The sequence below is a fragment of the Sus scrofa genome, chromosome 15 (assembly GCF_054392235.1).
Source record: "Sus scrofa isolate SSC_HxYL_T2T_F1_AM1 chromosome 15, Sscrofa_HxYL_maternal_Yorkshire_Landrace_v2.0, whole genome shotgun sequence".
Lineage (NCBI taxonomy): Eukaryota > Metazoa > Chordata > Mammalia > Artiodactyla > Suidae > Sus > Sus scrofa.
In genome coordinates this window covers 39,001,646-39,026,420 of record NC_139397.1, presented here as the reverse complement: position 1 = coordinate 39,026,420, position 24,775 = coordinate 39,001,646, and the positions used below count along the sequence as shown (strand labels likewise).

Sequence of the window (24,775 nt, the reverse complement as noted above, 5' to 3'; positions counted from 1 at the left end):
CCACTGAGTGAGGTCAGGGATCGAACCCCAAACTTCATGGATACTAATTAGGTTCATTACTGCTGAGCCACAAGAACTCTCCTTACCTCCTTTTCATTGACCGTGGGTGTCTGGGTTTATTTTTGGGCTCTCTATTCTGTTTCATTGATCTGTATGTCTGTGTTTGTGCCAGTTTCACACTGTCTTGATTACTGTAGCTTTGTAATATTGTCTGAAATTGGGAGAGTTATGCCTCCACTTGGTTCCCCCCCCCTCAGGATTCCTTGACCATTCTGGGTCTTTTATGGTTCCATGTAAATTTTTGGATTATTTGTTCTAGTTCTATGAAAAAAAGTCATGTGCCATTTGACAAGGGACACATAAACATGTAGATTGCTTTGAGAAGTATGACCTGCCTCCAGTCTTGAACTGGAAGTTTTGCAGAATCAGCCTTGCCTGTGGTTTGGCATCTGGGAAGCTGGGCTTTTTGTCCTGAATGGAGTGTGTAATCACTGCGGTACTTTGGTGGGCAGGCTGTGCTGATCCCTGTGAACTATTGAGAGATCCTTCCAAGGGTTTTTTTCATTTTCCACCTGAGCCTCTTGCTCCTGTCATTGATGTTGGTGGAAGAAGCTGACCTAAAAACAGGTCATGTGAATTAAGGGCTCTGTGTGATTTATTTAAAGCTGGTTAGGTAGCTAAAAGGTGGTTCTGATGATTGACTAAAAAGTAGTGGTGCTGGATATGGAGGTCTGAGTGCCCCGGGAGACTTTGAGAGTATTACCACCAACCCCCTGTAAGGTACTTTATTGTTCTTACTCAAAGAGGAGGAAGAAAATCAGGTTGCCAAATGTTCCAGTCCAGTGCAGAACCTGGTTTTGGGCAGGGAGGCAGAAGGGCTCTGAGTTGTTGTTAGAGGGGATGGCCACTAGTGGGCACCAGGGCATCTGTAGATCCCACCTGCAGCTCCCTGGCAGCAGCACATCCAGGATCAGAGAAGGGGTTGGAAGTGGGGTGAGCCAAACCTCAAGGCTGTGCCCATAAAGCAGAGGTTAATTAGTGGCTGTCTCTGACCCTCTGGCACAAATTGCCTCACTTCACAGAGGGCACCTAGTTCTGTCTTCACATCTGTGAGTCAGTTTGAGGCCAGTAGGGTGGCCCAGTGGTCAGATAGTTTGTCAGGCTGTCTGAGATATGACTGATTCTTGATCCTCCAGAGGTGGAACCCAGGACCCAGAAATACCTGACTGGAATCTTGGGCTGCCGTTTTCAGTGATCAGGCTTGTGTGGGGTTTGGTGTCTGGAAATCTGGGCTTGTGGTTGTGAATGAAGTCTCTAAAAGTGGTGGTATTTTGGTGGGCAGGCTTTGCTCATTCCTGTGCCCTTTCTCTCTGGAGTTCTCCCGAAATTCCAGCTTCTCTTTCCATCTGAGTCTCTTCCTTGTCTATTCAACCCCTGTTTTGGAGACACACCTAATACCCAGTAATGTGTATAAAGTTTTGTGGGTTTATTTACTTAAAGCTGGGTGACAGGGCTAAAGTGTGCTGATTGATTTTAAGTTCGCTCATGTGACTTAAAAATGGGTTGGTTTACTGAATTCAGGGAGTGGAGTGGTGTGAGGTGGTGTAGGGTGGGGTGAGTATCCTGGCTGACTTTGAGAAAGTCATTTCATTGTGTTTCGAAACAGAGGTGGAATGACACGAAGCAGACAGCTGTCTCAGGCCAGTGCAGACCCAGGGGCTGCTGAGGGAGGCAGGCGGAAGCATGAGAGTTAGTGTTTAGAGCATATGGCCACCAGATGGCGCCAGAGCACAGGCAGAGCCCCTCCGCAGCTCCCCGACTGCACCTTCAGACTCAGACACGAAGTTGGAGATGGGTTGATGGGATCCTCCAGGACGAGCCCAGAGTATTGAGGTTAGTTACAAAATGCCTCTGATACCCTGGCCCATGTTGCCTCACCTCTCAGTGGGGACATATTTTTGCCTTAAGCATCTGATGAGACTTCTAGCTAGGTCGAGTGTCCTTGTGGCCAGTTTGACAGTCTTTCTGGGGTCTGATTGCCCTTTGATTCTCCAGAGGACTCTGGATCCAGAGATACCTGGTTTGATTCTTGTCCTTGCAGTTTTCAAGCTTCAGGTTTGTGTGCCTTTGGCATCTGGAAAAATGGTCTGCTGGTTTTGAAGGTGGGCTATGTAAAGGCAGTGTTATTTTGTTGGGCTATGTTCATCCCTGTTCCCTTCCCCCGAGGGTGCACCATAACTTCCTCTTTTCATCTGAGCCTCTACCTCCTCTAAATGGCCCTTCTTAGGGGGAACCTACTTAAAACCAAGTAACATGTATAAAGGCTGTGTTATTATTGATTTAAAGCTGGGTGCCAGGGATAAAGGGGGCTGATTGATTCAAAGCCTGCTCACATGACTTAAAAAGTGGGCTGGCTGACTGATTTTAGGAAGTGGGGTGATGGGAGGGTAGGGTGAGTGTCCCTGCCAACTTTGAGAAAATTACACCCTGGCTGTAGGGCATTTCATTGTGCTGGGAGGGAGAGGAGTAAGAAAACAAAGCTGGCAGGTGCCTAAGGCCAAAGAAGCCCCAGGACACACTGAGGGAGGTAAGAAGGGCTAGGAGTTGGTTTTAGAGTGGATGGCTGCCAGAGGGTGCCAGAGCGCAAGTCGTGTCCACCTGCAGTTCCCTGGCTGCACCTTCAGGCTCAGAGATGGGGTTGGAGGTGGGTTGGAGGAACCCCAAGGATGCGCCCAGAGTGCTGGGGTTGGTAACAGGAAGCCTCCGATCCCCTGGTCCAAACTGCCTCACTTTGTATGTGGGACGTAGTTCTGACCTCAGCATCTGATGGAATAATTTCCATCCTTTGCTGGTGGCCCACTGTCCAGAAAGTTTCAAAATTTTTCTGGTGTCTGATTACCCTTTGGTTCTTCAGACGCAGGACTCTGGACCCAGAAATACCTGCCTTGAATCTTGAAATGATAGTTGCCTAGAATCAGCTTTGCCTTGGGTTTGGCATCTGGAAACTGGTCTGGTGTTCGGGACTGCCATGTGTAATTGCTGTGGTACTTTGTTGGGATGGCTGTGTGCGTCCCTGTGAACTACATCTTGAGAGTTTTCTCTAAGGTTTTTTCTTCATTTTCCATCCGAGCCTCTTCCTTCTGTCATTGACTGTTGCGGAAGAAGCTAACCTAAAAGTAGATCACATGAGATAATGGGGGTGTGTGAATGATTAATGCCTGTTACGTAACTAAAAATGGTCCAGCTGATTAAAAGTAGTGGTGTGGGATAGGGAGGGATGTGTGCCCTGGGAGATTTGAGAGAGAAATACCCACCTCTGTAAGGCACTTGATTGTTCTTAGAGGGAGAGGAAGAACAAAATCAGGTTGTCTGGTGCTCCAGTCCAGTGCAGTCCCCAAGTTTGGGCAGGGAGGCAGGAGGAAGGGCTCTGAGTTGTTATTAGAGGGGACAGCTGCTAGAGGGTGATTGAGCAATGGGAGAGCCCACCTGCTGCTCTCTGGTAGCAACTCCAGGCTCATGGATGAGGTTGTAGAATGGGTGGTGGGAACCCCAAGGATATGCCTGGAGTGGAGGGGTTGCTTACTGATCCTTTCTGATGCTCTGGCACAAACAGCCTTACCTCACAATGGGGGGACATAGTTCTGCCTGCACATCTATGGGACACTTCCAGCCTGGTTGGGAGGCCCAACGGTCAGACAGTTTGACAGGCTGTCTGAGGTCAACCGTGCTTTGGTTCTCCAGATGGAGAGCTCTGCACCAACATACCTGGCATGAATATTCTGCTGCAGTTTTCAATCATCAGGCTTGCAGGGTGTTTGGTCTCTGATAATCTGGACTTGAAGTCATAGATGAAGTGTGTAAAAGCTGTAGTATTTTGGTGGGTTGGCTGTGCTCCTCCCCATGCCCTTTCTCTCAGGAGTTCTCCCCATCTTTCTTTTTCCCTTTCCATCTCAGCCTCTTCTTCCTCTACCTGACCCCTGTTGGAGGGAACCTACCTAAAACATGTTAATGTGTATACCATTTGGTGTGGGGGGTATTGATTTAAAGCTGAGTCACAGGGCTGAAGGGTAGGCCTGTTCATGTGACTTAAATTGCAGGGCAACTGACTGATTTCAGGGAGTGGGAAGGTGCAGGATGGGGTGATGGCCTGGGAGACTTTTAGATAAGTCATACCCTATACCTATAGCACATTTCCTTGTGCTTAGAGGGAGAGGAGGAGTGAAATTAAGCTGGCACGTGCTCAAGGCCAGAGACTTTCAGGGCCTGCTGAGGGAGGGGGGAGGAAGGGCTGAGAGGTTGTGGGTTTTTTGAGAAGATGGCCACCAGATGGCGCCAGAGCATCAGCTGAGCCTCCGCAGCTCCAGGCTCAGAGATGGGGTTGAAGACGGGTTAATGGAACCCCTGGGATGTGGCCCGAGTTTTGGAGTTGATTATATGATGCCTCTTACTCTATTGTAAAATTGTCTCCCCTCACAGTGGGGACATAGATCAACCCAGAACATCTAATGGGGGCCTGTCCAGACTTTGGGGGTGGCATAGTGGCCAAAGAGTTTCAAAATTTTCTGAGGTCTGATAGCCCCTTGATTCTCCAGAAGCAGAAATACCCGGCATGAATCTTGAACTGTCAGTTTTCCAGAATCAGCCTTGCCCGGAGTTTGGCATCAGGAAAGCTGAGCTGGTCTTCATGAATGATGTGATATTGTAGTGGGCCTGCTGTTCCCATCTCTGAACTATCTCTCAAGAGTTCTCCCCAGGGTTCTTCATTTTCTGTCTGAGTATCTTCCTTTTGTCGTTTAACTGGCAGAAGTAGCTGATCTAAAATGAATTAAGGGGAGGAGCTGATTAATTCAAAGCTGTTTGGGTGACTAATAGCTGTTTCGGCTGATTGACGAAAAGCAGTGTTGTTGGCTAGGGAGGGGTGAGTCCCCTGGGAAACTCTGAGAAAGAAATACTTCCGACGGTAAGGCACTTGATCGTGCTCAGGGGGAGAGGACGAATGAAATCAGACTGTAACCTGCTTCAGTCCAGTGCGGTTCCCTGATTTGCAATTTGTGTAGGGAGGCACCACTAAGGTTTCTAAGTTGTTGTTAGAGTGCATGGCCGCTAGATGGTGCCACAGCACCAGGAGCTCCCACCTGCTGCTTCCTGGCCACTCTAGGCTCAGAGATGGGGTTGGAGCAGGAGGTGGGCTGAACCCCAAGGACTTGCCCAGAGAGGTGTTGATTCTCCACCATCTCTGACTGTCTGGCCCAAATGGCCTTGCCTCACAGAGGGGCCATAGCTCTGCCTTCACATTTTTGGGTCACTTCAGGTGACCCAATGGTCAGAGAGTTTGACAGGCTATATGGGCTCTGACTGTCCTTTGATTCTCCAGAGGCAGAACTCTGGGCCCAGATGTACCTGGCTTGAATCTTGGGTTGCATTTTTCTAGACTCAGACTTGTATGGTGTTTGGCATCTGGAAAGCTGGGCTTGTGGTTATGAGTGGAGTGTGTAAAGCACTGGTATTTGGAGCATGGGTTATGCTCATCTCTGTGCCCTTTCTCTCTAGAGTTCTCCCCACCTTCGTCCTTACCTTTCCATCTGAGCCTTTTCCTCCTTTACCTGACCCTTTTAGGAGCAACCTACCTAAAACCTGGTACCATGTATAAGATTTGGGAGGCTATTGATTTAAAGCTGGGTCCCAGGGCTGAAAGGTACTCATTGATTTAAACCTGCTTATGTGACTTAAAAAGCAGGATGCTGACTGATTTCTGGGGTTAGGGTGGTGTAGGGCAGAATGAGTGCCCTGGGTAACTTTGAGAAAGCCATATCCCTGTGTGTAGGGCATTTCAGGGCACTGAGATTGAGATAGAGGTGGCAGGTGTCCAGGGCCAGTGCAGACCCTGGCTGGCTGTGGTAGGTATGAAGAAGGGTTGAGAATTAGTGTTAAGAGTGGACGGTCACCAGACAGCACCAGAGCACTGGCAGAACCCCTCTGCAGCTCCCTGGCCACACCACCAGGCTCATAGATGGGGTTAGAGGTTGGTTAGTGGAAGCCCAAGGACATGCCCAGAGTGGAGGGGGTTGATTACTGGTTGCTGTAGACTCTCCAGCCCAAATTGCCTCACCTCACAGAAAGGATGTAGTTCTGCCCTCACCATCTGATGGGGGCACTTCCAGACTTCATGTGGGTCCCAGTGGCCAGAGTTTGAGAGTCTGTCTGGGGTCTCACTGTGCTTTGCTTCTCCGGAGGAGGGATTCTTGATCTTGAAATACCTGGCTTAACTCTTGGGCTTGCAGTTTTCAAGTTATTGGTTTGCCTGAATATTGGCATCCAGAAATGTGTCTGCTGTTCTTGAAGCTGGAGTGTATAAAAGTGGTGGTATTTGGGAGGGCAGGCTGTGCTCGTTTCTTTGTCCTTTCTCTCCAGAGTTCTCTCCAACATCCTTCTTCCCTTTCTATGTGAGCTGCTTCCTCCTCTCCATGGTTTTGTTTGAGGGAACCTAACTAAATCTGGTTATGTATATAAAGGGTGGGGCATTATTGATTTGAAGCTGATTGATTTTAAGCTTCCTCACATGAATTACAACTCAGGACAGCTGATTGACTTCAGGGGGTGGGGTGGTGCAGGGTAGGGTGATGGCCTGTGTGACTAAGTTACACCCCCATCTGTAGAGCATTTCAGTGCACTTAGAGGGAGAGGTGAAATGATATCAAGCTGGCAGGTGCCCAAGGACCGTGCAGCCCCTGTGGCTCTAGAAGGAGGCAGAGGTTAAGGGCTGAGAGTGGGTGTTAGAGTGGATGGCTACTAGATGGTAGAGTAGCACCAGCAGAGCCCCTGGCTGCTACTTGCCTGCACCTTCAGGCTCAGAAATAGTGCTGGAGATGGGTTGGTGGGATCCCAAGGACATGCCCGGAGCTTGCTTCTTGGTTACAGGGAGCATCTGACTTTCTAGCCCAAATTTCCTCACCTCACAGAGGGGACATATTTCTGCTGTTAGCTTCTGATGTTGGCACTATCAGCATTTGTGGGTGGACCAGTGCCTAGTCAAAAATTTTCTGGGTTATGTGTTCCCCTTCGATACTCCAGACACTGGACTCTGGACCCAGAAATACCTGCCTTGAATCTTTATCTGACAGTTTTGTAGAATCAGCCCTGCCTGGGGTTTGGCATCTGGGAAGCTGGGCTGGTTGTGCTGAATGGAATATGTAATTACGGGGCTGTGCTGATCTCTGCGAACTGTCTTGAGAGTTTTCCTTAAAGTTCCTTTTACATCTTCCATCTGAGACTCTTTTTCCTATTTTTCCCTGTTGCTGATGAAATAGCTGATCTAAATCCAGGTCACATGAGTAAATGGGGATGATCAGTTTAGAACCAGTTATGTGCCTTGAAGTGGGTTTCGCTGACTAAAAGCAGTGGTGTTGATAGGGTGGGGTAAGTGCCCTGGGAGAATTTAGGAGGGGAATACCCACCCCGGTAAGGCACTTGTTTGTTCCCAGAGGAAGAGGAGGAATTAAATTGGCTTTCAGGTGCACAAGCCCAGTGCAGCCTATGGGTTTGTTCAGCAGACAGGAGGAAGGGCTCTGAGTTGTTATTAGAAAGAATTGCCACCAGAGGGCGCAAAAGTGCCATTCAAGCTCAGCAGCCCCTTGGTATTGGCACTTCCAGGCTCAAAGATGGCATCCAAGATGGGGGTGGTGGATCCCCCAGGATGTGTCTGGCCAGGAGGGGTTGCTTACATGGAATATCTGATGCTCCAGTCCAAATGGGCTCACCTGGTTCTGCCTTTACACATCTGGGTCCCTTTCAGTCAGCCCAGGTACCCCAAAGTCCACACCACTGGACAGGCTGTTGGAAACTGACTGCCTTTGGATTTTTCCAAAGTAGAACTCTGAACCCACAAGCAGTTGGTTTGCGTATCAGGCCTGCAGTTCTCCAGAGTCAGGCCTGCTCGTTCTTTGGCATCAGGAAAGCTGGGCTGGTGGCTGTGAATGGAGAGGGTAAAAGCAGACAGAGGTCACTTAGTGGGTAGGCTCTGTCCATCCTGGAGACCTGTCTCATGAGGGGTCTCTGAAAAGTTCCTTCTTTTGCTTCTGTCTTGGCCTCTCCCTCTTCTTGTTCACTACTGAGGGAGGATCTTACCCTAAGCCAAGTCACAAAATTAAGAGGAGAAGCTAATTAATTTAAACCCAGTTACCTGATTTGGAGAGGGTTCAGCTCATTGACTAAGAGGAGTGAGTGTGATGGCTGACTTTGAGAGAGAAACACCCACCTCTGTAAGGTGCTTGTTTGTTCCCAGAGGGAGAGGGGGAATTAAATCAGCTATGAGGAGCCCATGGCCAGTGCAGTCCATGGTTAGTTCAGGAGGCAGGAGGAAGGCTCTGAGTTGTTGTTAGAAAGAACGGGCACCAGAGGGCACCAAAGCACCAGCCAAGTCCAGCAGCTGCTTGGTGTTGGCACTTCCAGGCTCAAAGATAGGGTTGGAGGAGTTCCTGTTGTGGCTCAGTGGTTAACGAATCCAACTAGGAACCATAAGGCTGAGGGTTTGATCCCTGGCCTTGTTCAGCGGGTTAAGGATCCAGTGTTGCTGTGAGTTGTGGTGTAGGCTGGCAGCTACAGCTCTGATTAGACCCCCTAGCCTGGGAACCTCCATATGCTGCGGGAGCGGCTCAAGAAGATAGGGTTGGAAATGGGGATGATGTATCCCCCCAGGAGGTGCCCGGCCAGGAGGCGTAGGTTCCAGGCTGCCTCTGCCTTTCCAGTCCAAACTGGCTTACCTGGTATAAGGGAAATGGTTCTGCCTTCACACATCTGGGTCTCTGGGTCCCTGAGTCTGCTCAGGGAGCCCAAAGTCAAGACCACTGGACAGGTCATTGGGAATCTGACTGCCTTTGAGTTTTCCCAGAGTAGAACTCTGAACCCACAAGCAGTTGGCTTGAGTATCAGGCATGCAGTTTGCCAGAGTCAGGCCTGCACGGTGTCTTGCATCTGGAGAGCTGGCTGGTGTCCTAGAATGGAGAGTGTCAAAGCAGAGGTCCTTTGGTGGGCAGGCTGTGTCCACTTTGGAGAACTTTCTCCTGCAGGTCCTCTGAAAATTTCCTTCTTTTCCTTCCATCTGAGCTTTTCCCTCATTTCGTGCAGCCCTGAGGGAAAATCTTAACTAAGCCCAGGTCACATAAAAGAAGGGGTGGTGAAGAATGGGGGTGGGAAATAATTTAAAGTCAGTTACCTGACTCGAAGTGTGTTTGGCTGCTTGACTTAAAAGAGCACTGACCGATAGGAGCAGTGAGGGATATGGGAGACTTTGAGAGAAAAACACCCCCCTCCATAAGTCCTGTGATTTGAGAGAGAGGACGACAAAATCAGGCTCACAGGTGCTCAGGAGCTGTGCAGGCAGATCTGGGTGGGATCAGGGGGCAGGAAGTTGGGATCAGAATTGTTGGTAGAGGTAAAGCCTGATGGGAAATGAGGAGCCCTGATGTTGCCCACCTGCTGCTTGGTGTTGGCACTTCCAGGCTCAGAGGTAGGGTTGGCGCTGGCAGAACCCCAAGGATGTGCCCAGCAAGGAAATATGAGTTATAGGTTGCTTTTTATATTCGGGTCCAAAATGCCTCTCCTGACAGTGGGTACATAGTTCTTCCTTGATGACGAAGTGTCGTTTCCATACTGGCCGCTGTGCCCAAAGACCAGATGATTTGACAGGCTGCCTGAGGTCTGTATGCCTTTGGATTCTCCAGCGGTATAATCCCGAATCCAAAAGTATTTGGTTTGAATCTTGGGCATGCAGTTTTCAAAAATCAGGCTTTTGTTTGGTGTGGCATCAGGAAACAGTGCCTGTGGATTTGAATGGAGTGTGTAGAAGTAGTGTTTTTGGCTGGCCAGGTGCTGTTCATCCCTGGGATCTATCTCTGAAATCTCTCCTTAGAGCTTCTTTTAATTTTTCTACCTGAGCCACTGCCTCCTGTCACTTACCCCTGAGGAATAAGCTAAAATTTGGGGACCTGAATTAAGGCAGGCAGATGTTTTTTCTAGCTAGCTTATCAGCTGACTTGAAGTGGAATTGGCTGTGCACATGTATTTGTGGTTTTGGATATGGAGCGGGGAGTGGCCTAAGAGACTTTGACAGACAAATATCACTCTCTCCGAGGCACATGGTGCTTCTTATCATGAGAGCAGTGCACCCATGGGTTTAATCAGGAAACTGGAGAAAGGGCTCTGAGTTCTTAGAAGTCATGGCTGCCAGAGGGCACCAGAGCATGGGCAGAGCCCATTAGCTGCTTGGTATTAGTATACCCCAGCTCAGAGATGGGGTTCGAGATGGGGGTGGGGGATAGGTATGGGGTGGGGTGGGGGGAAGGTTACAGGCTGCCTCTGACTCTCCACTCTAAATTACCTCACCTGATAGAAATGACATTGTCCTGCCTTCACAACTGTGGGTCACTTTCAGACAGCTCGGGTAGCCCAGAGTCCAGACAATTGGACGGGCTGTCAAGAGTTCTGATAGCCTTTGAATTCTGCAGAGGCAGAAATCTGAACATTGGAGATGTAGTGTTCCAGAATCAGGCTTGCATGATGTTTGGCACCTGGAAAGCTGGGCTGGTGTTCATGAATGGAGTGTAAAAGCAGATGTTCCTTGGTGGGCAGGCTGCGTCATCCCAGAGACGTGTCTCTTGAGGGTTCTCTGCAAAAGTTCTTTCTTTTATTTCCATATGAACCTCTCCCTTCTTTCAGTTACCCCTGAGGGAAAATCTTAACTCTGGACAATTCACATAAATTTAGAGGGGACACTGATTAATAAATCCAGTTACCTGATTTGGAGTGGGTTAAGTGCATTGATTGAAAGGAGTGGTGAAAATAGGGCAGAGTGAGTGCCATGGGTGATTTTGAGAAGGAAATACCCCCTCACAAAAGGTGCTTGATTGTTCTTAGAGTGAAAGGAGTAATTAAACTGACTATCAGATGCACAAGCCCAGGGCAGTCCATGGGTTTGGTCAGGCGGCAGGGCTCTGAGTTGTTATTAGAGGGCATGGCCACCAGAGGACGCCAGAGCACCCGCAGAGCCTAGCAGCTGCTTAGTATTGTCGCGCCCCAGCTCAGAGATGGGGTTCGAGATGGAACTGGTGGCTCCCCAAGGACATGACTGGCAAGGAGGGGTTGGATACAGGTTGCTTCTGATCTCCAGTCTAAACTACCTCACCTGGTAGAAAAGATATTGTTCTGCCTTAACACCTCTGGGTCTCTTTCAGGCAGCTCAGGTAGCCCAAAGTCCAGACAACTGGACAGGCTGTCACCGTTCTGACTGCCTTTGGATTCTGCAGAGGCAGACACCCCTACTCAAAAGTAGTTGGCTTGAATAATGGGCAAGCAGTGTTCCAGGATCAGACTCGCAGGGGGTTTTGCACCTGGAAAGTTCATTGGGTGGTCATGAATGGAGATTGTAAGAGCAGAGGTTCCTTGGTGGGCAGGCTGTGCCCATCCTGGAGACCTGTTTCTTGAGGGTTCTCTGAAAATTTCCTTATTTTTCTTCTCTTTGACCCTCTCCCACATTTTGTGCACCCCTGAGGGAAAATCTTACCTAAAGCTAGGTCATATATAATAAGGGGTGGCCAAGCAGGATGGGAGGGAAAGGGGCAAAATAATTTAAAGCTGGTCACCTGAGTCGAAATGTGTCCAGCTGATTGACCTAAAGGAGCGCTGACACTAGGGAGCAGTGAGGAATGTGGGAGACCTTGAGAGAGAAATACCACCCTCTGAAAGGCCTTTGATTTTTCTGAGAGAGAGAGGAAGACCGAATCAGGAATACAGGTGCTCAAGAGCAGTGTAGACAGAATGGGGTGGGACTGAAGAATGGGGTCTGAATTGTGGATAGAGGTAATGTCCGCTAGAGGACCTAACTTAGAGCCTGTTAGCTGTCTTAAGGTGGGTTTCACCAATTGCTAAAAGCAGTGGTGTTGATAGGGCAGGGTAAGTGCCCTGGGAGCATTTGAGAGAGAAATTACCCACCTCTGCAAGGCACTTGATTGTTCTGAGAGAGAGGGGTGGAAAATCAGGTTTCCAGGCGCTCCAGTCCAGCCCCCAAGTCCGTGAGGGAGGTAGGAGGGAGGGGTTCGAGTTGTTGTTAGAGGGGATGACCGCTAGAGGGTGCTGGAATGGGAGCATTACTCACCTGAGGCTCCCTGGCAGCAACTCCAGGCTCAGGGTTGGGATTGGAGATGTAGAGTGGGTAGAATCCCATGACGTGCCCAGAGAATAGGTGTTGGTTACCAGTTGCCTCTGACCCTTTGTCCCAAATTGCCTCACCTCACACAGGGGACATCATTCTTTTTTTTTTTTTTTTAGGGGAAAAATGCTAATCTTTATTGGTATTCTGGAATTGCAAATTATTCCAATGAGATCTTTTTTACAACTACCTGATGGCAAAAATTTTACAGTCTGAAAAACCAGGTGTTCTCAATTAAATGACTAGAACTGTTATAGAATTTGGGATTAGATATAGATTAAATCATTTTGGAAAAGGTTTCGATGTAAGCAGGAAATGTTGAATGTTTTTCATTTTTTTATTACTCAAATGAATTTATCACACCTGTAGTTGTATAATGATCATAACAATCTGATTTCACAGGATTTCCATCCCACAGCCCAGGCATATCCCCCCACCCCCCAAACTGTCTCCTCCAGAGACCATAAGTTTCTCAGTGTCTGTGAGTCAGCATATGTTCTGCAAAGAAGTTCAGTCTGTCCTTTTTTCAGATTCCACATGTCAGTGAAAGCATTGGATATTGGTGTCTCATTGTATGGCTGACTTAGCATGATAGTTTCTAGGTCCATCCATGTTGCAAAAAATGTTGGTATTTTCTTCTTTTTAATGGCTGAATAATATTCCATTGTGTATATGCACCACCTCTTCTGGATCCACTCCTTTGTCGATGGACATTTAGGTTGTTTCCATGTCTTGGCTATTGTAAATAGTGCTCAATGAACATTGGAGTAGACGTGTCTTTGTGAGTCATGGTTTTCTCTGGATAGATAACCAGGAGTGGGATTGCTGGATCAAATGGTAGTTCTATGTTTAGTTTTCTGAGGAATCTCCATGCTGCTTTCCACAGTGGTTGCACCAATTTACAATCCTACCAAGAGTTCCTTTTTCTCCACACCATCTCCAGCACTTATTGTTTGTAGACTTTTGGATGATGGCCATTCTGGCTGGTGTAAGGTGGTACCTCAGAGTGGTTTAGATTTGCATTTCTCTAATAATGAGTGATGTTGAACATCTTTTCATGTGTTTCTTGGCCATCTGTATGTCTTCTTTGGAGAATTGTCTGTTTATTTTTTATTTTATTATTATTATTTTTTTGCTATTTCTTTGGGCCACTCCCGCGGCATATGGAGGTTCCCAGGCTAGGGGTCTAATCGGAGCTGTAGCCACCGGCCTATGCCAGAGCCACAGCAACGTGGGATCTGAGCCGCGTCTGCAACCTACACCACAGCTCACGGCAACGCCGGATCGTTAACCCACTGAGCAAGGCCAGTGATCGAACCCGCAACCTCATGGTTCCTAGTCGGATTTGTTAACCACTGCGCCACGATGGGAACTCCCGAGAATTGTCTGTTTAGATCTTCTGCCCATTTGTGGATGGGGTTGTTTGTTTTTTTGGTATGGAGCTGCAGAAGTTGTTTATAAATTTTGGAGATTAATCCCTTGTCAGTTGATTCACTTGCAAAGATTTTCTCCCATTCTGTGGGTTGTCTTTTTGTGTTGTTTAGGGTTTCCTTTGCTGTGCAGAAACGTTGAAGTTTGATTAGATCCCATTTGTTTATTTTTGTTTTTATTGTCAATACTCTGATAGGTGGATCTGAGAAGATGTTGCTGTCATTTATGTCAGAGAGTGTTTGGCCTATGTTTTCCTCTAAGTTTTGTAATGTCTGGTCTTATATCTAGGTCTTTAATCCATTTGGAGTTTATTTTTGTGTATGGTGTTAGGGAATGTTCTAATTTCATTCTTTTCCATGTGGCTGTCCAGTTTTCCCAGCACCACTTATTGAACAAGCTGTCCTTTCTCCATTGTATAGTCCTGCTTCCTTTGTCATAGATGAGTTGGCTATAAGTGCGTGGGTTTAATTCTGGGCTTTCTATCCTGTTCCACTGATCTATATGTCTGTCTTTGTGCCAGTACCATGCAGTTTTGACGACTGTTGCTTTGTAGTATAGTCTGAAGTCCGGGAGCCTGATTCCTCCAGCTCCATTTTTCTTTTTCAGGATGTATTTGGCTATTCTGGGTCTTTTGTACTTCCAAATAAACTTTAAAATATTTTGTTCAAGTTCTGTGAAAAATGTCCTTGGTAATTTGATAGGGATTGCATTGAATCTGTAGATTGCCTTAGGTAGTATAGTCATTTTGAGAATATTAACTCTTCCAATCCACGAGCATGGTATATCTTTCCATCTATTTGTGTCATCTTTGATTTCTTTCATCAGTGGGCTGTAGTTTTCAGAGTACAGGTCTTTTGTTTCTTTAGGTAGGTTTACTCCTAGGGATTTTATTCTTTTGGAGGTGATGGTAAACAGGATTGCTTCCCTAATTTCCTTTTCTGCTTTTTCATTGTTAGTATATAGAAACACTGTTGATTTCTGTGTATTGATTTTGTATCCTGTGACTTTGCCAAATTCGTGGATGAGCTCTAACAGTTTTCTGGTAGAGTCTTTAGGATTCTCTAGGTATAGTATCATGTCACCTGCAAATAGCGATAGTTTTACTTCTTCCTTTCCAATTTGGATTCCTTTTATTTCTTTTACTTCTCTGATTGCTGTGGCTAGGACTTCCAGAACTATGTTGAAGAGTAGTGGCGAGAGCAGACATCCTTGTCTTGTTCCTGATCTCAGCGGGAATTCTTTCAGCTTTTCACCATTGAGAATGATGTTCGCTTGTGGGTTTGTTGTATATGGCCTTTATCATGTTGAGGTAGGTTCCCGTTATGCCCACTTTCTGAAGGGTTTTTATCAGAAATGGGTGTTGGATTTTGTCAAGGCTTTTCCCACGTCTATTGAGAGGATCATATGGTTTTTATTCTTCAGTTGGTTAATGTGGTGTATCACACTGATAGATTTACAGATATTGAAGAACCCTTGCATCCCTGGGATAAATCCCACTTGATCATGATGTACAATCCTTTTAACATATTGTTGGATGTGGTTTGGTAGTATTTTGTTGAGGATTTTTGCATCAATGTTCGTCAGTGAAATTGGCCTATAGTTTTCTTTTTTTGTGGAGTCTTTGTCTGGTTTTGGTACCAGGGTGATGGTGGTCTCATAGAATGAGTTTGGGAGTATCCCTTCCTCTGCAATTTTTTGAAATAGTTTCAGAAGGAGAGGTGTTAGCTCTTCTCTAAATGTTTGATAGAATTCTCCTGTGAAGCCATCTGGTCCTGGACTTTTGTTTGTTGGAAGTTTTTAAATCACAGTTTCAATTTCAGTTCTTGTGATGGGTCCATTCATCTTTTCTATTTCATCTTGGTTTAGTCTCGGAAGATTGTACTTTTCTAAGAATTTGTCCATTTCTTCTAGGTTTTCCATTTTATTGGCATATAGTTGCATATAGTAGTCTCTTATGATACTTTGTATTTCTGTAATGTCCGTTGTTACTTCTCCTTTTTCATTTCTAATTTTATTGATTTGAGTCCTCTCTCTTTTTTGCCTGGTAAGTCTGGCTAAGGGTTTGTCAATTTTGTTGATGTTTTCAAAGAACCAGCTTTTTGTTTCGTTTATCTTTTCTATGGTTTTCTTTGTTTCTATTTCATTGATTTCTGCTCTGATCTTCTTGATTTCTTTCCTTCTACTAACTTTAGGTCTTGTCTGTTCTTCTCTCTCGAGCTGCTTTTGATGTAAAGTTAGCTTGTTTATTTGGGCTTTTTCTTGTTTCCTGAGGTGGACTTGTATTGCTATAAACTTCCCTCTTAGAACTGCTTTTGCTGCATCCCATAGGTTTTGGAGTGTTGTATCTTCATTGTCATTTGCTTCTAGGTATTTTTTAAATTCCTCTTTGATTTCTTCAGTGATCCATTGGTTGTTTAGTAGCATATTGTTGAGTCTCCAGGTGTTTGCGTTTTTTGCAGTTTTTTTCTTGTTGATTTCTAGTCGTATAGCTTTGTGGTCCGAAAAGGTGCTTGATATGATTTCAATTTTCTTAAAGTTACTGAGGTTGGATTTGTAGCCCAGGATATGATCAGTCTTAGAGAATGTTCCATGTGCACTTGAGAAGAATGTGTATTCTGCTGCTTTTGGATGAAATGTCGTATAAATATCTATTAAGTCCATCTGGTTTAATGCATCATTCAGGGCCTGTGTTTCCTTACTGATTGTCTGTCTGGTTGATCTGTCCATTGCTGTAAGTGGGGTGTTAACGTCCCCCACTATGATTGTGTTATTGTCGATTTCTCCTTTTAAGGTTGTTAGCAGTTGCCTTATATATGGTGGTGAACCTGTGTTGGGTGAGTAGATATTTATAATTGTTATATCATCTTCTTGGATTGATCCTTTGATCATTATGTAATGTCCTTCTTTGTCCCTTAAAATATTCTTCATTTTCAAGTCTATTTTGTCTGATATGAGTATTGCTCCTCCAGCTTTCTTTTGATCCCTGTTTGCATGAAATATTTTCTTCCACCCTCTCACTTTCAATTTGTATGTGTTCCTAGAATTGAAGTGGGTCTCTTGAAGACAGCATATATATGGATCTTGTTCTTGTATCCATTCAGCCAGTCTATGTCTTTTGGTTAGGGCGTTTAGTCCATTCACATTTAAGGTAATTATTGATATGTATGTTCTTATTGCCATTTTATTAATTATTTTGGGTTTGTTTTTGCCTCTCTTTTTCCTTTCCTTCTTCTCTTGTACTTTTTCTGCCTATAGGAGTTCCTTTAGTATTTGTTGTAAGGCCAGCTTAGTGTTTGTGAATTATCTCAGCTTTTGCTTATCTGTGAAGGTTTTGATTTCTCCTTCAAATCTGAACAAGAGCTTTGCTGGGTAGAGTAATCTTGGTTGGAGGTTTTTTCCTTTCATCACGTTGAGTATATCATGCCACTCCCTTCTGGCCTGCAGAGTTTCTGCTGAAAAATCTGCCCATAACCTTATCGGGGTTCCCTTGTATGTTCTTTGTTTCTTTTCCCTAGCTGCTTTCAAGATTTTCTCTTTGTCTTTAATCTTGGTCAGTTTGATTAGTATGTGTCTCAGTGTGTTCCTCCTTGGGTTTATTTTGTATGGTACTCGTTGTGCTTCCTGGATTTGAGTGATTGATTCCTTCCCCATGTTAGGGAAGTTTTCAGCTATTATCTCTTGGAATATTTTTTCTGTCTCCTTCTTTCTCTCTTCTCCTTCTGGCACCCCTATAATATGGATGTTGGTGTGTTTCACGTTGTCCCAGAGATCTCTGAGACTCTCTTAATTTGTTTTCAATCTTTTTTCTCTTTTCTGTTCTGCATCCATAACTTCCATTAATCTGTCCTCCACCTCGCTTACTCATTCTTCTGCCTCCTGTATTCTGCTGTTAGCTGCTTCTAGTGAATTTTTTATTTTAGTTATTGTATTTTGCATCTCTTCTTGCTTAAGTTTTATATCTTGTATCTCTTTGGTCAGTGATTCCTGTACGTTATCCATCTTTGCCTCCAGTTTATTTCCAATGTCTTGCATCATCTTCAGCATCAACAGTCTAGAGTCTTTTTCCTGGAGGCTAAGAATCTCCTCATGGCTTAGCTGTTTTTCTGGGGTTTTTCCCTTCTCTCTCATCTGAGTTATAGTCCTCTGTCTTTTCATTTTTATAGGTTGTTGGTGTGGTGACCTTTTTAGAGATAATAGAGTTGTAGCCTCTCTTCTTTTTTTTGCAATTTCTTGGGCCACTCCCGAGGCATATGGAGATTCCCAGGCTAGGGGTCTAATCGGAGTTGTAGCTGCCAGCCAACGCCAGAGCCACAGCAACGCGGGATCCGAGCCACGTCTGCAACCTACACCACAGCTCACAGCAACGCCAGATCATTAACCCACTGAGCAAGGGCAGGGATCGAACCCACAACCTCATGGTTCCTAGTCGGATTCGTTAACCACTGAGCCATGATGGAAACTCCTCCTCTCTTACTTCTGATGTCTGCCCCCCTGTGGCTGAAGTTAGTATGGGGGCTTGGTGTAGGCTTCCTGATGGGAGGGGCCGATGCCTGCCCCCTGGTAGGAGGAGCCGATTCTAATCCCTCTGGTGGGTGGGGCTTAGCCTCTGGATGGGATTAGAGGCAGCTGCGTGCCTGAGGGGTCTTTAGGTAGCCTGTTTACTGAGGGGTGGGGCTGTGATCCCACCTGGGTTGTTGTTTGCCCTGGGGCTTCTCAGCAGCTGGCTGACGGGTGGGGCCAGATTTTCCCAAAATGGCCACCTCCAGAGAAAGGCACTGCTGCTGAATATTCCCAAGAGCTTTGCCTTCAATGTCCTTCTCTCACAACAAGCCACATTCACCCCTGTTTTCCCAGGATGTCCTCCAAGAACTGCAGTCAGGTTTGACGCAGATTCCCTTGGAGACTTTGCTCTGCCCTGGGACTCAGTGCACATGAATGTCTGTGTGCGCCTTTTAAGAATGGGATCTCCATTTACCCCAGTCCCATGGAGCTCTTGTGCACAAGCCCCACTGGCCTTCAATGCCAGATGCTCCAGGGGCTCTTTCTCCCTGTGCCATATCCCCACACGTGAGAGTTTGATGTGTGGCTCAGAACTCTCACTCCTGTAGTGAGTCTCTGAGACCAGTTAGTTTTCAGTCTGTGGAGCTTCCCACCCAGGAGGTATGGGGTTGTTTGTATCGTGAAATCGTCCCTCCTACCTCTTGATGTGGCCTTCTCTTTTTCTTCTGGAGTAGGGTATCTTTTTTAAAGTTTCTGGTCCATTTTGGTGAAGAGTGCTCAGGTCTTTAGTTGTGAGTTTTGTTGTTTTTAGGAGAGAAGTTGAGCTCCCACATCATTCTGCCCTCACATCTATGGGTCACTTCCAGCCTGGTTGGATGGCCCAATGGTCAGAGAGTTTGACAGGCTGTCTGGCATCTGACTGTCTTTTGATTCTGCAGAGGCAGAACTCTGGACCCCGAAATACATGGCTTGAATCTTGGGCTGCAATTTTCTAGAATCAGGCTGGCATAGGGTTTGGCTTCTGGAATGCTGGGCTAGTCAATAATGGAGAATGTAAAAGCAGTGATATTTTGGTAATGAGCTGTGCTCATCCTTGCTACTTTTTTTTTGTCAAGTGTTAGCTCTAATTTCCTTCCTCCTTTTCAATCTAGACTCTTCCTTCTCTACTTGACCTCTTCTGGGGAGAAACTTGCTAAAATCTGGGCGTGTATATAAATTTTGGGGGTTAGTGATTTAAAGCTGGGTCATAGGTCTGAATGATGCTGATTGAAAGTAAGCTTGCTCACATGACTTAAAAAGTGGGGTGGCTGACTGACCTCAGGGAGTGGGGTGGTATAGGCCAGGTGAGTGCCCTGCCAGACTTTGAGAAGGTTGTATCCCAGTGGTAGGGCATTTCATTGTGCTTAGAATGAGAGGAGGAAGGAACTCAAGCTGCTGGTTGCCCAAGGCCAGTGCAGTTACTGGAGCTTCTGCAGGAGGCCAGAGTTTGGTTACTGCCTGTCTCTGGCTCAGATTGCCTCACCTCACAGAGAGGACATAGTTCAGGGTTCATATCTATGGATCACTTCCAGCCTGGTCAGGAGGCCCAGTGGTCAGACGGTTTGACAGTCTGTCTCGAGTCTGACTCTCCTTTGATTCTCCAGAGGCAGAAATTTGGACCTAGAAATAGCTGGATTGAAATTTGGGCTGCAGTTTTCTAGAATCAAGCTTGCATAGGGCTTGACCTCTGGCATCTGGCAAGCAGGGCTTGTGATTGTGAATGGAGTTTTTTATTTATTTATTTATTTATTTATTTATTTATTTATTTATCTTTTTAGATCTGCATCTGTGGCATATGGAGGTTCCCAGGCCAGGTGTCTAATCAGATCTGCAGCTGCAGGCCTACACCACAGCCATAGCAACACCAGATCTGAGCTGCATCTGGGAACTACACCACAGTTCACAGCATCATCAAATCCTTAACTCACCCATGCAAGGCCGGGGATTGAACACATGTCATCATGGATACTAGCCACACTCTTAACAAGCTGAGCCAAAATGGGAACTCCCAGAGGTTGGGAGTTTTTAAAAAGTTTCCTATTGGTGGGCTGGCTGTGTACATTCCTGAGGTTTTCTCTGGAGAGTTCTCCCCACTTCCTCCTCCTTTTTCCATCTGAACCTTTTTCTATTCTACCAAACCCTTGTTAAGGGGAACCTAAAACCCTGTGAAGTGTATAAAGTTTGGGGATTATGAATTCAAAGCTGCTTTCCAGGGCCGAGGGGTGCCAGTTGATTTTAAGTCTGCTTGTGACTTTTTGAGAAAGTCATACCCCCTTCTCAGGGCATTTTTGTGCTTAGGGAGGTGGAATGAAATCAAGGTGGTAGGTGTCCAAGGCAATGCAGTGCTGGGCACTGCTGTGGGAGAAGAGAGGAAGGGTTGAGGTGGACAGATGGCCGCCAGATGGTGCCAGAGCCCCAGCAGAGCCCCTCTGCATCTCCCAGGCCCCACATCTCTGGGCTCAGTTACACGGTTGGAGTTGGACTGGCGGAAGCCCAAGAAGCACCCCATGCACTTGCCTCTGACACATAGCTCAATGTGTCTTAAGGACAAGGTTCTGCCATAACATCCATGGCTCAATCTCTGCATAGTCAGGTGACCAAATAGCTAGAGATTTTGACAGACTGTCTAGAACCTAAGTGCCCTTTGCTTATTTGGATGAACACTGGACCCAGAAACACCTGGCTTGAATCCTGGGTGTGCAGTTTTTTGTTTTGTTTTCTTTTTTGGCCACCTTGTGACATATGTAGTTCCTGGGCCAGGGATCAGATTTGAGCCGCACTTGTAACCTAAGCCTCAGCTGAAGCAATGTCACATTCTTAACCCAGTGTTCCAGGCCAAGGATCAAATTTGTGTCCCATTGTTACCAAGATGCTGCCAATCCCCTTGGGCCACAGCAGGAATGGCACTGTCTGTGCAGTTGTGTTAGAATCAGGCTGGTGTAGTATTTGGCTTCTGGAGAGCTGGGCTTTTGGTAATGAATGCAGTATGCCAATGCGGTGGGATTCAGGGGGGCAGACTGAGCCTGTCCCTGAGCTCTTTCTCTCCAGAGATCCCCACATCCTCCTTCCCTCCCCACCTGAGCATCTTACTCCTCAGTGGGATGCCTGTTTCCAGGAAGATGCCTAAATCCAGGTAAAGTGACTCACGCCTGGGAGGTTTTTAATTTTAAGCTGGAAGCCAGGGCTGAATGTTGCTGAGTGATTGAGACCCGGCTCACAGGACTGAATAAGCGAGGTCTCTGATTTCAGGGACTAGGGTAGTGTCTGGTGCCATGAGTGTCCTGGCCGACTTTGAGATTGTCATATTCCGGCCTGACATGCATTTTGATGCCTAAGAGAGGGAGAGGAGGAAGGAAATCAGGCTGGCAAGTGCCCCAGGTAGTGCAGACCAGGTTTCTGCTATGGGAGGCAGGGGAAGGGCTAAGAGTTGCTATTAGAGCATGTGTGAGCCAGACGCACCAGAGCACCAGCAGATCCCCTCTGCAACTTATCCTCGCCTATAGGGTATTTCAGTGAGCTGAGGGGCGTGGGAAGGGAAAATTATGCTCGTAAGTGCCCAAGACCAGGACTTAAAAAACATGTTTCTGGGTCCAAAGTTCTGTCTCTAGAGAATCAAAGTGCAAGCTTAACCCCAAGGAACATGTCACACTCTGGCACCTGGGGTACCCCATCAGGTTGGACGTGCCAATCAGATGCTGAAGGCACAGCTGTGTCCCCTCCTTGAGGTGAGGAAATTTCTCTATTAGGGGTGTCCTGTAACCAACCCCAAACCTATGTACTGAGTGTTCCAACAGTCCTTCTTCAACTCCATCTCAGAGCCTAGAATTTCAGACAAGGAGCTGAAGATTGGTTCTGCCTGTGCTCTGTCACCACCTGGTGGCCACCCACTCTAATGACAACTCTTTGCCCTTCCTCCAGTTTCCCTCAGCAGCTCCCAAGTCTGCACTGGCCTTAGGCATTAGCCCCCCCGCCCCTTTTTTTAAAACAGCTACCATCCTACGCCACAGCAGCTTAGAAGCCAAGATGTGTCTGTGAGATACACCACAGCTCACGGCAATGCCGGATCTTTAACCCACTGAGGAAGGCCAGGGATCGAAACCTTATCCTCATGGATACTAGTCAGATTTGTTTCTGCTGTGCCACAACTGGAACTCGGCACCTGCCATCTTGACTCATTCCTTCCTACCCTTTAAGTGCCATGACTTACTTTGCAGATGGGGGCATTTCCCTCTCAAAGTTGCCCAGAGCATTGAACACAACCTACCTCACCTCAATACCTTAAAACATCTTTAAGTCAGTTGGCTTGCTTTCATTCATGAGACCTGCCTTAAAGCCAACTCCCTATGAAATAGAGGTTGGAGGCCAGAAGAAAAAGCTCAGAGGGAAATAGAAGAGGGAATTTTGGGGAGATGTCTTGAGGGAAAAAACACATGGATTTGAACTGCCACCCACCACAATTATCACAACTTTTATGAGCTCCATTCATCACCACCAGCCCTTTTCCACATGACAACTTCACAGAGGTCAGCAGCTTCGAAATTCTAAGTCCAAGATTCAAGATAGAAATTTGGGGTCCAGAGTCCTGCCTCTTGAAAAACAAAGGCTGATTTGACCTCACAGGTCTTGTCAAACTCTTTGGCCTCTGGGCTACCTGATGAGATTGGAATAGCTCATCTGATGCTGAAGGCACACATGTTTCTTCTTCCTAAGGTAAGCCAATTAGGCCAGAGAGTCAGAGGTGCCCTGAAATTAATCCCAACACTCTGGGCACCTCCTGGGGGTTCCACCAACCCACTATTCACCCCATCTCTGAGCCTGGAGGTGCGGTCAGGAAGTGCAGGTGGGCTCTGTCTGTGCTCTGGTGCCACCTGGTGGCTATATGCTTTAACAACTCAGCCCTTGCCCCTTTCTTCTTCAGCAGCCCTGGGGCTGCTCTGGTCTTGGCTACCTCCGCTGGATTTAAGTTCCAGCTCTCTCTCTCAACCCAAGGAAATACCCTACAGACAGGGTCATGATTTTCTCAACGTGTCCCAGTGCACTCACCCCACTACCTGAAATCTGTCAGTGGCCCTATATATTCAATCCGAAAGGAGGCTTTAAAATCAATCAGCACACCTTAGCTTTGTGACCCAGACTGAAATCAGTAAATCTCCCCCCCACCCCCACAAACACATTACAGGTTTTCAGATTGGTCCCCTTTACAGGGTTCGTGTACAGGAGGACGAGGCCCAGATGGAAAGGGAAGCAGGAATTTTGGGGAGAATGCTTGATAAAAAAATTACAGGGATTCCCAGTGCCACCCAGCAATAATATACCACAACATTTCTGTGCTCTATTCATGAATAATGGACCCTTTTACAACATGTCAACTCCACACAAGCCAGAGGTTTGAAAATGGTAAGCCCAAGGTTCAGAACATGTCTCTTGGTCCAGAGTCCTGACCATTGCTAAACCAAGGGCAATCTGATGCCAGTGAACGTACCAAACTCTCTGGCCCCTGGGCCACCAACCAGGCTGGAAATGTCCATCAGGCAGAAGACAGTCCCCTCCCTGAGGTGAGACATTTAGGGACAGAGAGTCAGTGGCACCCTGTAACCCAACCCACAACTCTGGGCATGTCCTGAGGATTGCAACATCTCCAATCCCTTTTCTGAGCCTGGAGGTGTGTCTAGGAAGCTGCAGAGGGACTCTGCTGCTGCTCCGGCGCCATCTAGTGGCCTTCATCTCTAACAACTCTCAGGATTCCTATTTCCCTCAGCAGCTTACCAGGACTGTGCAGGCTTTTGGCACCTGCCAGCTTGATTTCTTTCCTCCTCACATTTTTAGCACAATAATGTGCCCAACAGACTGGGCTATTTCTCTCTCAAAGTCTCCCAGAGCACTCACCCAGTCTACCTCACCTCCGTACATTAAATCTCTTTGCCTCTCCACCCACTGGTTCATGAGAGCCTTCTTTAAGTCAGTCACCCTGCCTTAATTCATGACTCCTGCCTTTATTTAGTTCCATACCCAGAAACATTTTTTACATGCTCCATTCATGACCACATGCCTTTTCCACATGAGAACTTAGCCGAGGCTGGAAAGCTTGAAAATTGCAAGCCCAAGATTGAAAACATGTATTTCAGATCCAGAGCCCTGCCATTTGAGACACAAAGGGAGATATGACCTTAGAGGAACAGTCAAACTCTGTCCCCTGAAATGCCCATCAGATGCTGAAGGGACACACATACTTCCTCTTCCTGAGATGAGGCAACTTGGGACAGGGAGGGGTGCCCTGAAATTAATTCCAACACTCCGGGCACATTCTGCAGGTTCTATGGTACCATCGCCAATCCAATTTCTGAACCTTGAGGTGCAGCCAGGGAGCTGAAGAGGGGCTCTCTCTGCTGGTGCTCTGGCGCCATCTGGCGGTCACTCCCTCTAGCAAGTCTCATCCCTTTATTCCTTCAGCACCTGCCAGCTTGATTTACTTTGAATTCACCCCTTTAGCACAATGATGTGCCCTACAGACCGGGCTATCTCTCTCTCAAAGCCTCCCAGAGCACTCACGCCAACATAATCCTCAAAAATATGTTAAATTTCTCTGCCTCCCCACCCTTTGGT

At 46.8% G+C, this 24,775-nt stretch overlaps 1 long non-coding RNA gene across 2 annotated transcripts in view; it reads left to right on the top strand.

Moving 5' to 3' along the window:
• Positions 1-1,807: 1,807 nt before the first annotated feature.
• LOC146395797 (uncharacterized) overlaps positions 1,808-24,775 on the top strand; it is a 76,123-nt gene continuing 53,155 nt past the window's right edge. For both annotated transcript variants that reach the window (XR_014829310.1, XR_014829311.1), the window contains exon 1: positions 1,808-1,893. This is a non-coding gene — a long non-coding RNA (uncharacterized LOC146395797). The remainder of the gene's footprint in view (positions 1,894-24,775) is intronic.